Here is a 15,448-nt window from a genome sequence, read left to right as displayed (position 1 = left end):
GATATGATATGCATATGAATGCTTATGACTGAGTATGTAATGCAATGAAAGAAGATAACTCAACAGTAGAAATGACCTCGGTGGGTCCCAACAGGATAAGCATGTAGCCTAAACATAGTTTATAGCATGAATCACATTTTGATAACTCTAGTACGTAGAGATTTCATGATTTCAGACAAGTTTAGGTAACTACGCAGTACCACAAAAATAACGGAGTCACAGCTCACACGGTGCACGCCCACACGCCCGTCACCTAGCATATGCGTCACCTCAACACCAAACACATAGCACGCATATTCAGGGTTCATACCCTCAGCTCCAAGATTAGAAGAGTTACTTACCTCGAACAAGACGAATCCAATACCGAGCAAGCAAAACGATGCACCAAAATGCCATCTCACGCGTACCGACCTCCAAACGGCTCAAAGCTAGCCAGAAGCAATTCAAATACATCAAATAAAGCCCAAGGAAACAATTCCAAATGATAAAGATCGAATCCTTAATCAAAACCCCAAAATCGGCCAAAACTCACACCTGGGCCCGTGCCTCGTAACCCAACAAAACTCACAAAATCCGACAACCCATTCAATTACGAGTCCAACCATACTAGTTTCACTCAAATCTGACTCCAATTCGATGTTCAAAATAGTGTTTTAAAAGGCATGGACGTAAGGCAAGGCATTTTACATATGTCTCAGCGAGGTATAAGCCCCGAGCCACGCGGTGTAAGCCCCATAGGTATTTAATTTTTAATATTTTATAAAATAATATAATGACAGTAAATATTTATAAACATGTAAAATTGCATAAAAATTGAAGAAAACTATAAATATGTGAAATATATATATATATGTGTGTGCGTGTGTGTGTGTGTGTGCTTCATCCCCACAAAAAACTAATCAAAACAATCTATTATACGCTACTTACAAGCACAAGTAATTTGAGTCTAAAAGAATAAAGTTTTCTTTATGGAGAAACAAAAAGGATGATTAACCTGCAATTTGAACTTTGAACTTGCTGCAATGAAGGAAAATGTAGTTCTCTTTATATTTGTAAAAAAAATTAAATATTCGTTGCTTTTGGGAGATATTAGCAGACTAGCGGATAAGATAACAAAATTGGGAAAGACCATGAATTAGGTCTTCAATCAATAAAAAAGGTTGACTTTTAAATTTAATACTTTTGAGTTCCTTTTTAAACTTTTTAGGTAATTACCAAACTGACTTTTGAGAATTTGGGTATTATATGAAGGACTTGTTCAACAAATTTTGTTTTAATTTGAAAAAGTCTCCCGGGTTCACTAAAAAATGTGCCTCGAACGCCCGGGCGTACGCCCCAAATTGCAGGACGTATGCCTCTCGAGACTTTCGCCCCAAACCATCGCCCCGGGGCATTTTTGGTATGCCTCGCCCCAGGGCTCGCCCCGAAAATGCCTTTTAAAACAGTGGTTCAAAACTCAAAAATTCATATTATGAAACTTTAGGCCAATACCCCCAATTTCCTCTTTAAAATTCAAGATCCAATTACCAAAAATGAAGGTAGATTCATGAAATATAACCAAAATCAAGTAGAGAACTCTTACCCTTACCCCAATCCTTGTGATGAAAATTGCTCCAAAAATTGCCTCAATCCAAGTCCCACATCTCAAAATATGAAGAAAGAACCAAAGCCTCGATTTTTATGGTTTTTGCCCAGCATTTCTGCATATGCGGTTAAAATGTAACATCTGCGACCTCCGCTTCTGCGGATAAAATCTTGCCTCTGCGATGCCCATTGAGGCCGGCCCTTCCGCATCTGCTGACATTCTCCGCCTCTGCGCACGTGCAGGTGCGCCAACCAACTCCCGCTCATGCGCCACTAGCCGCTTCAGCGGCTAATCTTACGCTTCTGCGGACGCGCAAATGCGCCCTTACTTCCGCTTTTGCGGTCTTCCTCAGCAGCTCACACCTTGCTTCTGCGACTCCTCTGTCGCTTTTGCGACCATCGCACCTGCGCAAACCAGCCGCAGGTGCGATCATACCAGAACCACAAGCTTAGAAAAAATTCAAAAATGCAATAAAATGATCTGAACCTTGTCCGAAACTCACCTGAGCCACTCGGGACCCCGTTCGAACATGTCAACAAGCTCCATAACACAATACGGACCTACTCGAGACCTCAAAACACACATAACAACATCAAAATGGTGAATCACACCTCAAATCGAAATCTATGAACTTTAAACTTTTCAACTTCAATAACTTGTGCCGAAACATAGCAAATCAATCCGGAATGAACCCAAATTTTGCACAGAAGTCCCGAATAACATAACGAAGCTATTCCAATTCCCCGAACCACAATCCGAATATCATATCCTCAAAGTCAACTTCCGGTCTAATTTTTGAACTTTCCAAACCTTCAATTTTTCAATTTTTGCCAATTTGTGCTGAAACCTTCTAGAAATATCCAAATGCAAATTCGGGCATACGCTCGAGTCCAAAATCACCATATGGACCTACCGGAACCATCAAAACTTCATTCCGGGTTCAAATTCACAAAAAGTCAAACTTGGTCAACTCTTTCAACTTAAAGCTTCAACAATGAATTCATTCTTCCAAATCGATTCTGAATAACATGAAAACTAAAACCGACGATTCACATAAGTCATAATACATCATACGTAGCTAATCATGCCCGTAAACTACCGAGCAAAGTGCAATTGCTCAAAACGACCAACCGGGTCGTTACATCCTCCCTCACTTAAACATATGTTCGTCCTCGAACGTGCCAAGAGTTGTTCCCAAAGCCATCAAACCGCCGTGTAACCTTACCATGCATATACCCGGGCGTGATCCCACGTCACCCTATCCCATACAGGTCCGATAACACAACATAACTAAAATTTCTCAATTCAACCTAGCCCACAAGGCTTATAATCCAATTTCCAACATCCGAAATTTCTTATAAGATCTGAATCTCGCAACCTACACACTATATAAGTCTGAACAAGTTGTACCAAGCCGCAACCATAACCCAAGATACAATCGCATGATATATCACATAACACAGATACTCGTAGCAATAATTTCTAATCACAGTAGCTGCTCAAAATAACCCAATGCTGGTAATAAACCTCATATCAAACAAAACTCAATTCTAAAACGTTCGTACACTACCGATGATGAAAGAAACACGCAAAAACTCGTAACCATTCATCAGATCCACCAGTCATGGAGCTCTCTCTCCTTCGACAAGAACTATAGCAAATTTCTAAGCTGACTTTTGATATTATCCTTCCAACCATGCTGTAATCAATTCCGATAGTATCCATTCTAGGTCCAATGACCTCATCTGATCCAACACGACCACTCTAGTGACATGACACACCCATACAATCTAAAGCCACAACCCGTGCAATCCGTGCGCTAATAAGAAATATTCCAAATGTACTCAATCATGAAAAAATGACTCTGACGAGAGAACTATCCTGCAAGCTTAACAAGTACCACCACAATGCAATGTTAAGAACCTTTCACACACCGTAGAACCAAAACACACGAATCTAACACAAGGGATCATATCTCAACATAACTCCGCTGCAATACGTGACCCCATCCAAACACTGATCCATATGAAATACCTCAGCCACCATGCTCAAAATCAATAACCACGCGCAATCCGACATCAAGTACTCAAAGTGCATTACCATAACCATGGAGAAGCAGATGACACAATGCCACACAAAACCCGAAAGAACATAACACATACGCCATCAACCATGCAATATCCAATTACTCATCTCGCTCAAATTCCGCTATAAAGCCCAAATAGAACCGCACCAGGTGTGCTTATAACCAACGAATCACAAGTCCTCGTAGCATAGAATAGTAACTCACATATCATTTCAGAAAACGAATGAGCTCAACAACATACAAATGGCACATCCCTCAACAATAGAAGTATGGAGCCAACCAATCCGGCTCGGTGTAGAATACACATCCTAATTGGGCCTACCAATGGACCCCCAAATCAACTCCGGACACCCACAAATAGATAAATAACCCTCCGAAAACCCAATATGACTGAATCATAACACATACTATCGTCTAGCTAGCTTCTTCCATAACTTCACAGTCCACAACCATGAAACAATCTACTCTTGAGAACTCCCAGTCTCCAAATCCATAGAACACACGAATCACCATATCTGATCCCAACCCCACCGCCAGAATGTCTAACACATCTCTCATGCACGATTATCCCATGAGGAATACTTCTAAAATTCTTCCGTGCCACATAGCAAAATTTGAATATCAGCAGTCGATCAACCAGGAGAGTGTCGCAGTACTAGTGAAGTATCCATAAATCAAAACACATTGCCCCTTCTGAAATGTATACTCTCATCAAGCCATACCGATTAGTAATATCATTTACCTAGTCATTTGAAATCGTCCATGTTGCCTACGAATTTATGCCCTTCCCTTCCAACTTGACCCGTGACCTTGCACATGCAAATCTCAATCCCACACAACACACCGCATCTACCATACCATCTTGTGAAGAGTACAAGAATTTCATAATCAACTCTGAGTCACAAGAAGAATACATACCTAATCAGTCAGAAACCTTCCATTTGATCTCATCCCGGAGAAAATCCCAATACGTAACATATTCCTCATGCCGGTAGGAAATATACTCCTCAAACCGTGGTAAAAACCATTGAGAACTCTTCGAAACCCATTTGCACATAACCAAGCTATCAGAACCGAATCTCTCTAACTCAACCCAGCCACGCAGGTCGCCAAAACCCAAGAGCATTGCCACGAAACACCTGTGGAGACTAGCCACATCATAAGTACCCAAAGAACCGATTATATCCATTGCTGTGTTGATCTAACCTACTACCACGCTGTCCTATTTCTCCAAGTCCCTTCCAAATTGACTTCAAATTGATATTTCTCCTTGATGGAACACCACGATCCTTAACCAAAATTAACCACACAAGAGACCCTAGTATAAAACCACAACGCCCTAAGGCCCATAAGCCGTTGACTTCCCTCTTAAGCACCCCAAAGCACCACAACCGCGACACCCACTCTAAAGAGACCTTATGTGAACCTAAAAATATTTCCTTCACCTTCTTGATGCTGAAATGCATAATCCACAATGGTATAAAATGCCACAAGTCTCGACACCATCCAATGTAACTCTCAGTTTCTAGCCATATACAAATCTTGAAAATTCCAAATTGCTACATATAAATCTTGAATTCATTAGAACCATTCTCGAGAGTCATCCACTCTACTCAAATCTCAATTAAACCGACCAAACGGTCCGAACGACCTGTGCCCCATTAGCACACCAACACCCAAGGGAGTAACCCACACTCCTAAGCAACCGAGAAAATTCCTACTCCATGTACACTACATTTTTCGCGAATAACCACTCAATTATTTTATGATTCCCATATACCCATAGAGAGTAATACAACCCGTATACAGAAATTTCTTTACTCGAGTCATCCTCGATCTCGACCTATGCAAGTCATAACTGATTCACCAGTATACCCTGAACCGAAACCAATACAACACATAACCGTGCAATCAACTCGTCGAAAGCAGACTCCCCCACTTGGCTCAAAGCCATGGAATAAAACATCTGATTACTTACAATAACCATACCCCATTACAACCATAATACCACAGTGAGATTCCACTAAATTCCTTCATCCGCTCATGCAACACAAACTATCTAGTACCTTAAATCATCTGCAAATCTCGCGTTCATCCTCGTGATGGTTAAGCCAACTTCCACAAGAGATCCAAAATCAAATTGCAACATCTATCATTCACTGGTAAAAGAGAACTCTCTACAAAACATCATAGGGGTCACACAACTTCAGGACACCTCGCATGAGATAACCCACCTGCCTTACCTCAAACTGACATCTCTCTATACCCTTCCACAGTCACGACTACTACGCAATCACTTAATCTTCTCGATTCTGAACTCATCAATAAGACATGAGAATCTACTTCACTCCACAACTAAACAACATGAGAGATCCCTTAACACACTCATAACTCGAGACTATATGCCAAATCAAGACAGAAATCAGACACCCCATAGTCCTTGCTATATCTCAAGTAAACTCTTCTCATCACATTCGAACAATCTGAACACATCTCGCAGTCTCATCATACTCACCACATAGTCATCCAATCACAAATTCCACTAATAGGGACACCAACTGACCTATAAGTCCTAAAAGCACGTGCTCGCACAATCGAAATCCCTGTGCTCAAGCTACCATCGAAACCCGGCCTCAAGTCCTCCAGACTGGCCCATCATCAGCACGCCAAAATCATATCTCGCACCTCAACCATGGAATCACAAACCGCCGGCGCACAGCCGATACCGAGAGCTCACATGCGCATATGAATGCATGGAAGGAATTCAAAGAGTTACGCATCAAGCTGAATCAATGCTGCACGATAAGGAAAGAAATATGGGAAGTATATCCTAAATGTCTTGTAGCCTCTCGAAGATAGGTATGGACGTCATCATACCGATCCGCAAGACTCTACTAGACATTTGCTCGTGACTTATAGAACCTATGAACCTAGGGCTCTGATTCCAATCTGTCGAGATCAAAAATTCGACTAGTCGTGATGGCACCTAATCCAACCCGCTAGGTAAGCCAATTAACCACTAACTAATTCCTATAACAATTAATAAAGCAATTAAGTAAAGAAATATCTAAATCTGATACATTCCCAAAGGACTGGTAGTACAAATCATGAGCTTCTAAGAATAGAGTTTACAAAACTGGTATGAAATAAATACATCATCTGTTTAAAATGTACATGAACAGATTTTTATAAATCTAATGAACAAGAGGCAGCTACAACCGGAATGCAGGTACATCTTAAGATCCAGCTCCCAACGAACACAGCAATATCAGAAGCCAACATCTGCACACAAAGTGCAGAAGTGTAGTATGAGTACAACCGACCCCATGTACTCAATAAGTAACAAACCTAACCTTAGGTTGAAAGTAGTGACGAGCTTGTACCAAGGTCAGGGTCCAGCTCCAATAACCAACAACAGTTCATAACAACATAAAGCAAGTAATAAAAGAATTAACCCAAAGAATAAATGCTCAGCTAAATCATGATTTCTGAAAATAATTCTGCCTTTCCAGTGTATTAGTGAAAATCCAAATCGTTTACCGAAGTTACCAAAAATATAAGTAAGTTTAAAAACAATAATTTTTCCCAAAAATTCTTTTAATAATAAATAAGATGTTTCATTTACTTTCCAGATAGCCAGTGTGAAATGCATCACCATGCCCATATGCCAATATGAGTGAGAAATCATGAATAACGTGATACCGTACAACATGAGGAAAACACATCTCTATGCATGTATGTCATGTGTGCATGTCAATGCAATGTATCTCAGAGATGAACTCATGTACTCACACTCTCATAGTACTTAATCTCACTTTCTCACACATTCCACTCATCATGCTCAATCACTCAGTACTGTATATGGCCAATCCAACCTAGGGAAGATCCATCCCGAAATATACACATCAACTGATCATCAGTCACTCAGTACCCGAGTATGGCCAATCCAGTCCGTGGAGAAGATCAATCCCTCAATATAAATGCTTCAGACAAGATCCATGTCTAGGGAAGATCCATCCCTCAATATAAATGCTTCGGACAAGATCCATGTCAAGGAAAGATCGATCCCTCAATATAAATCAACCGCGCTCACTTGGGGTGTGTATAGACTCCAGAGGGGCTCCTTTAGCCCAAGCGCTATAATCCGCACGGATAACTCACGTGCCATAGTATCAATATCAGAATCAACCAGGCTCTCGGCCTCACTCAGTCATCAATCTCTCTAGTCTCTCTCTCACGGGCTCACAATGTCATAAACCTAACTTGAAAATGATGATATGATGTATCAATAAATAATAACAGAGACTAAGATATGATATACATATGAATGCTTATGACTGAGTATGTAATGCAATGAAAGAAGATAACTCAATAGCAGAAATGACCTCGGTGGATCCCAACAGGATAAGCATGTAGCCTAAACATAGTTTATAGCATGAATCACATTTTGATAACTCTAGTACGTAGAGATTTCATGATTTCAGACAAGTTTAGGTAACTACGCAGTACCACAGAAGTAACGGAGTCACAACTCACACGGTGCACGCCCACACGCCCGTCACCTAGCATGTGCGTCACCTCAACACCAAACACATAACACGCATATTCAGTGTTCATACCCTCAGCTCCAAGATTAGAAGAGTTACTTACCTCGAACAAGACGAATCCAATACCGAGCAAGCCAAGCGATGCTCCAAAATGCCATCTCATGCGTACCGAACTCCGAATGGCTCAAAGCTAGCCAAAAGAAACTCAAATACATCAAATAAAGCCCAAGGAAACAATTCCAAATGATAAAGATCGAATCCTTAATCAAAACCCCAAAATCGCCCAAAAAGCACACCCGGGCCCATGCCTCATAACCCAACAAAACTCACAAAATCCGACAAACCATTCAATTACGAGTCCAACCATACTAGTTTCACTCAAATCCGACTCCAATTCTATGTTCAAAACTCAAAAATTCATATTATGAAACTTTAGGCCAAAACCCCAAATTTTCTCTTTAAAATTCACAATCCAATTTCACAAAATGAAGGTAGATTCATAAAATATAACCAAAATCGAGTAGAGAACACTTACCCCAATCCTTGTGATGAAATTTGCTCTAAAAATCTCCTCAATCCGAGTCCCACATCTCAAAATATGAAGAAAGAACCAAAGCCTCGATGTTTATGGTTTCTGCCCAGCATATCCGCATATGCAGTTAAAATGTCGCATCTGCGACCTCCGCTTTTGCAGATAAAATCTCGCCTCTGCAAAGCCCATAAAGGCCGGCCCTTCCGCACTTGCAAAAATTCTCCGCCTCTGTGCACGTGCAAGTGCGCCCACCAACTCCCGCTCCTGCGCCACTCGCCATTTCTGTGGCTAATCTTATGCTTCTGTGGACGCGCAGATGCACCCTTACTTCCGCTTCTGCAGTCTTTCTCAGCAGCTCACACCTCGCTTCTGCGACTCCTCTATTACTTTTGCAACCATCACACCTGCGTAAACCAGCCGCAGGTGTGATCACACCAGAACCAACAGCTTAGCAAAAATCCAAAAATACAATGAAATGATCTGAACCTCGTCTGAAACTCACCCGAGCCCCTCGGGACCCCGTCCGAACATGTCAACAAGTTTCATAACACAATACGGACCTACTCGAGGCCTCAAAACACACATAACAATATCAAAACGACGAATCACACCTCAAATCAAAATCTATAAACTTTGAACTTTTCAACTTCAATAACTCGTGCCGAAATATAGCAAATCAACTCGGAATGAACCCAAATTTTGCACACAAGTCCCGAATAACATAACGAAGTTATTCCAATTCCTGAAACCAAAATCCGAATCCGATATCCTCAAAGTCAACTTCCAGTCTAATTTTTGAACTTTCCAAACCTTCAAATTTCCAATTTTTGCCAACTTGTGTCGAAACCTTCTGGAAACGTTCAAATGCACATCCAGGCATACGCCCGAGTCCAAAATCACCCTACGGACCTACTGAAACCATCAAAACTCCGTTCCGGGTTCAAATTCACAAAAAGTCAAACTTGGTCAACTCTTTCAACTTAAAGCTTCAACAATGTAATTCATTCTTCCAAATCGATTCCAAATAACCTGAAAACCAAAACCGACGATTCACATAAGTCATAATACATCATACAGAGCTACTCATGCCCGTAAACTACCGAAGAAAGTGCAATCGCTCAAAACGACCAGTCAGGTCGTTACATATTTAAACACCATAAAATATAATAACAATCTTGAATAAAGTAAGGTGTCAAATAAAATAATGAATTTATTATAGAAATCAAGTAAAGTAAAATAATATACAATTTGTACGAAACAAAGTATAAGTTGGGTTTAGTTTAGAAATCAATAAAATTGAGTAAAAGTATCATTTTTAAACAAAACAAAACATAAGTTAAATTAACGAATTAAATACAGAATTTTTTAAGGAAAACATGATAACAATTTTAAGTAAGGTAAACATTAACAGGGAGATAATTATAACTTAAGAACCCAATTATAGTGAAAGTATGATAACCATTTAGAATAATAAGGCACCGAGTGAGATAACGAGTTCTATCTTAAGAGGCACATAGAATAAAGCATATTAATAATTCTTTTATTTAAACTAGTATGCTACCAAGACCTCGACATAATATGATATAATGACTCCACGCAATTAAATAATAATAATATGGAAAGAAAATAGAAAATGACAGTAAAGTAGTTAGTTTATGAAAATGAATTCAAACCTCACTATCAGAAAGCCCAGAATAACAAACCTCGTAATCTCATATAAAAATGCTAAAACTAACACAACAACAACAACTAGTAGAACACAGACAATCTGTTGCAGTGCGCAATCCGATCCCACCATATCATCATTAATCAACATTATAATCCTCCCTTATTCCACCATATTATCATTTATCAATATCAATTATTACGTACACAAACCATTGCGGCGCGCAACCCGACCCTACCATATCATTATTTATCAATATAATAATCCTCTCTTATTCCACCATATCATTATTTATCAATATCAATTATTATGTACGCAAACCGTTGCGCGCGTAACCCGATCCAATCATATCATTATTTATTAATATCATTATCCTCCCTTATTCTACCATTTCAGTTTATTATCCTTCAATTCCTGTTGCGGCGTACAACCCGATCCACAAACAATTTCAATTAACAAAAACAATTCAGTAGCTCAATTTATAAGAATTTCTACAATCAAAGGGTATGAGTGTAAGTAAATAAAGGAACCACGTATTAATCAAAGGAATGCAATAAATATCACAAAAACAATAGGACAAATAAAGCACGTGATAATTAAAGTGTGCAAGTAAAACAGTTAAGACACGTAGCAAATAAGCACAGAGTCATGGAAGGGACAAATAATTCAATATTTCCACAACAAATAGACCATGGCTCAACCAGAATATTTACAAGAAATTCAACAATAACAAAATGAATGATAATGCTCAACAAGGAAAGGAATCTCAACAATTAACAACTCCATCTCAATGTGATAACGGCTATTACAACTTCAACACCAATAACTCAACAAGATGATATTCCACAAAATAACAACTTTAATTAAAAGTGATTCAACAATTAAGAGGTAACAAGACAATAAGGAAGGCAATAACTTCAACTAAAGCATATAAGAGAAAAATAACAAGTAAGAGATAGAATAAGTGCTAGCAACGTCAGATAGAGCATGTAAGAGTAGATTAACAGTGAGAGATATAACATATTATGAAAATTCAATTAAAGGCATAAAAAGAGTCTAGATAATCTAAACCAGTCAAATACCATATATAGTCGTGTACCCACTCGTCACCTTGCATACATGGCTTTTCTCCCACATAAAGTTAGGCAAGATACTTACCTCAACTAGGCCAACTCAACCCTCCAAAATAGCTTTTTCCCTAAAATTCTCTTCCACACGGCTCAAATCGAACCAAAAATGACTTAATAACATCACACAATGCAAGAGAAACTAATTACAATAAATAAAACTATTATCTTTATATTTTCCCAAAAATGTCACCATCGGGCTCGCCTTGAATTCTGAATCCAAGCTTACCCGAGCGAAACCCGAACCAATACAAGCTCACACGAATAAAAACCGACTCAATCGGAGTCCGATAGCTCACCCAATTCGCGAAAACATTGCTCTTGGGTGTTCATAACCCAAGAGTCCAACCCATACTAGTTGGGTCCCATATCTACCGAAATACTCCTCCAAAACTCGCCAAATTCGAGAATGTTATTTTTCTAATATAGGAGAACAAGACCCCAAAAGAAATCGGGAAATAAACACTTATATCTCATTTTCAATTTTTAAAATTTAGGGCATAACCCTATGTCTTGATTTAAAGAATTAAATGGGTTTTTAATTAAAATCATGGATTAAAACTTAAACGAAGGGAATGAATCAAAGGAAAATACTTAGGTTATGGTTTAGACCTTACCCCATGGAAGAAAGTTGAAGAACATTCTTGAATTCTCCCAATCCTAAACTTTCAAGATGAGAAAGAACTCCAACAACATTAATAGCCAAACACGTCCAGCTATTCTACCTAGTTTCTTGTTCTACACTATCCCTAAACTCACTTTTGATGCAACCAATGTATTCCTCATAAAATTCCAGTCAAGTTAGGCATTTGAATCGCTCCATTTGACCTTATAATGAAGAAGATATGTCGGTTTCAATATTTGAAAATAGTGCAGATTTTTAAATACGAATTCAATGGCAATTTTGAATTAATCTGAAAAAGCTGGTAACCCAATTCTTAGTGAAATGATTATAAATTCCTCTTACGATATCGAAACTTGATAATTTCATTTGCTATAGTTCTAAAAGTATGATGCGGATATAATATTTTAGTCGAAACACGAATCAAAGGACGTTTGCTCAATATAGTTACCTTTATGCTCAAATCAATGTCGAAATCGAAAACAATCACCATACAACCCAAACTTATCCAATAACTCATCGAAATTTAACCAAACTTTGTGTACATGTCCAAAATCAACACACAAACTTATTGGAATAATTAAAACCCGATTCCGAGTTAGTTTACCTAAAAGTCAAACCTTGGTCAACTCTTCCAACTTAAAACTTCTAAAACGAGAATCATTCTTCCAAATCAAACCTGAACCGCTCGAAAACCGAAACCAATAGTACACGCAAGTCATAATACATAATATGAAGATACTCAAAGTCTCAAACCACCGAATAGAATGCTAAAGCTCAAAATAACTGGTCGGGTCGTTATATTCTCCCCCACTTAAACATACGTTCGTCCCCAAACGTGCCAAGAGTCATTCCAAAGCCATCAAATCGCCATATAACCTCACCATACACATAACCATGGGTGATCCCATGTCACCCCAATCCATATAAGCCTGACATCACCATCTAACAGTGTAATCCTTACTTCAACCTTAGTCCATAAACCTTAAAACCCAAATCCCCAATATCAGGAACTCATTATATGACCCAATTCTTGCATCTATGCACCGTATAACTATGAATAAGCTGCATCAATCCATAACCATATCTTAAGACATAATCGCATGATATATCACATAACTCAAATACTCAAAACAATAACTTCTGACCACAATAGCTGCTCGATAACCAACCTGACACCGGTAACAAACCTCATATCAACTAAAATCTTGTTCTGAACCTTCGTACACTGCCAATGATGAAAAAAACTGTAATGACCCGACCGGTCATTTTGAGCTCTAGCACGTCGTTCGGTGGTTTGAGGCCATGAATAGCTTCACTTCAGGTATTATGACTTGTATGTGTGGTCGAAATTGAATTTCGAGAAAGTTCGGAGTTAACGACCTTAGAATCAGGATTTGAAGGTTCCGATAGGTCTGTATGATGATATTGGACTTGGGCGTATGTTCGGATCGGGTTTTGGATGACTCGGGAGCATTTCGGCGCCTATTGTGGAAAGCTGGCCTTTTTGGAAGAATTTCATAAATTTGGGTTGAAGTGCATTTCAATGCTATCAATGTCCGTTTGGGATTCCGAGTCTGGGAATAGCTCCGTAAGGTGATCTGGTATTGAGAGCTCGTCCGGATATGGATTTGGAGGTCCGTAGGTCATTTTGGGATCATTTGGTGAAAGTTTGAAATTTAAAGGTTTTTGAGAAGTTTGACCGGGAGTGGACCTTTAGATATCAGGGTCGGATTCCGATTCCGGAAATTAGAGTAGGTCAGCAATGTCAAATGCGACTTATGTACAAAATTTGAGGTCAATCGAATGTGATTTGATAGGTTTTGGCATCGAATGTAGAAGTTTGAAGTTCTAAAGTTTATTAAGCTTGAATTGGGACGCGATTCATAATTTTGGTGATGTTTTATGTGATTTGAGGCCTCGAGCAGGTCCGTGTTATGTTATGGGACTGGTTGGTGTGATTGGACGGGGTCCCGGGGACCTCGGGTGTGTTTTGGGGTGGTTTCGGATAAATTTCAGTTGTTTTGGAACTGTTGTTGCTAGTATCTGCTTTCCTTCTTCGCAAACGTGAAGGGAGTCTCCTCTTAGCGAATGCGAGGCAGTGGACGCGAACGCGAGGCAGTAGCTGGGAAGGCCTTCACAAATGCGGCCAAGGCTATGCGAATGCAAAGAAGAGAGAGGGAGCGGGGTCCTGGAGCAGTTTGGCCTTCGCGAACGCGGCCAAGCTGACGCGAACGCGATGAGTAGATTGGAGGCAGTGCATTTTGGCCTTCGCGTTCGCGATGGTCGTGCCGCGAATGCGAAGAAGGGCAGAACTGAGATGGGCAGAATATTTTTAAAGCGGGGTTTGGGTTCATTTCACCCATTTTTCCCATGACCTGGGTGATATTTGGAGCTTTTGAAGAAGGGATTTCATCATCAAGCATGAGGTAAGTGATTTCTACTAGTTGTGAGTTACATACAAGGTTTATACATGGATTAAGGCATAAAAATTTGTAGAAATTTGAGATTTTGAAGGAAAACCTAGAAATTTTATTTTTGGATTTTGACCACGAATTTGGGCATGGAATTGAGAATAAATTATATATTTGAGTTCGTGATGCCATGAGTAATGTTTATCTTCGAAGAAATTCGGAATCCGGGCACGTGGGCCCGATGACGATTTTATTGACTTTTCGAACGGAGTTGGAAATTGTTGTAAATAGGATTATAATGAGTATCAGAGTATATATTTATGGATTTGCACATTTATTGACTAGTTTTGGGGCGTTGGGCATCGGTTGAGTTGTTTGAAAGGCTTGGGAGCCGGTTATAGAATTTCGGAGCTAGATAAGTCTCCTTTCTAACCTTGTAAGAGGGAATTAACCCCATAAGTGAATCAAATTATTATGTGCTTCTATTTGTGAGGGCTACATATGCACGAGGTAATGAGAGTCCGTGCGTAGCTACTATTATGCTTATGTCCGGGTAGTCTAGGACCCAAATCATGTTATACTTGCGATGTTTGCACCCTACTTGTTAATTTAACTGCTTAAAACATATTGAAACTTGATAAAGGAATTGTAAAAGGTTAAACTTCATTTTTTTGATCGTTAATGAGAATTGGTATTTCCTTGAATAATTTTCCCTTAATAAATCTTGAATTGGTTGTTTTAAATGTATTTTCTCTTTTGTGGAGCTGGCCGAATGCCTCGGTAGCAGATAAATGTATCTATAGTTCGTGTCGTTCAATCCTCGGCAGTGCACAGTTTATATTTATATGTTAGATCGGGTCGTACGACCT

This window comes from Nicotiana tomentosiformis, chromosome 2, assembly GCF_000390325.3.
Source record: "Nicotiana tomentosiformis chromosome 2, ASM39032v3, whole genome shotgun sequence".
Lineage (NCBI taxonomy): Eukaryota > Viridiplantae > Streptophyta > Magnoliopsida > Solanales > Solanaceae > Nicotiana > Nicotiana tomentosiformis.
The sequence above is the reverse complement of the archived record's forward strand: the minus strand, read 5'-3'. Positions refer to the sequence as shown.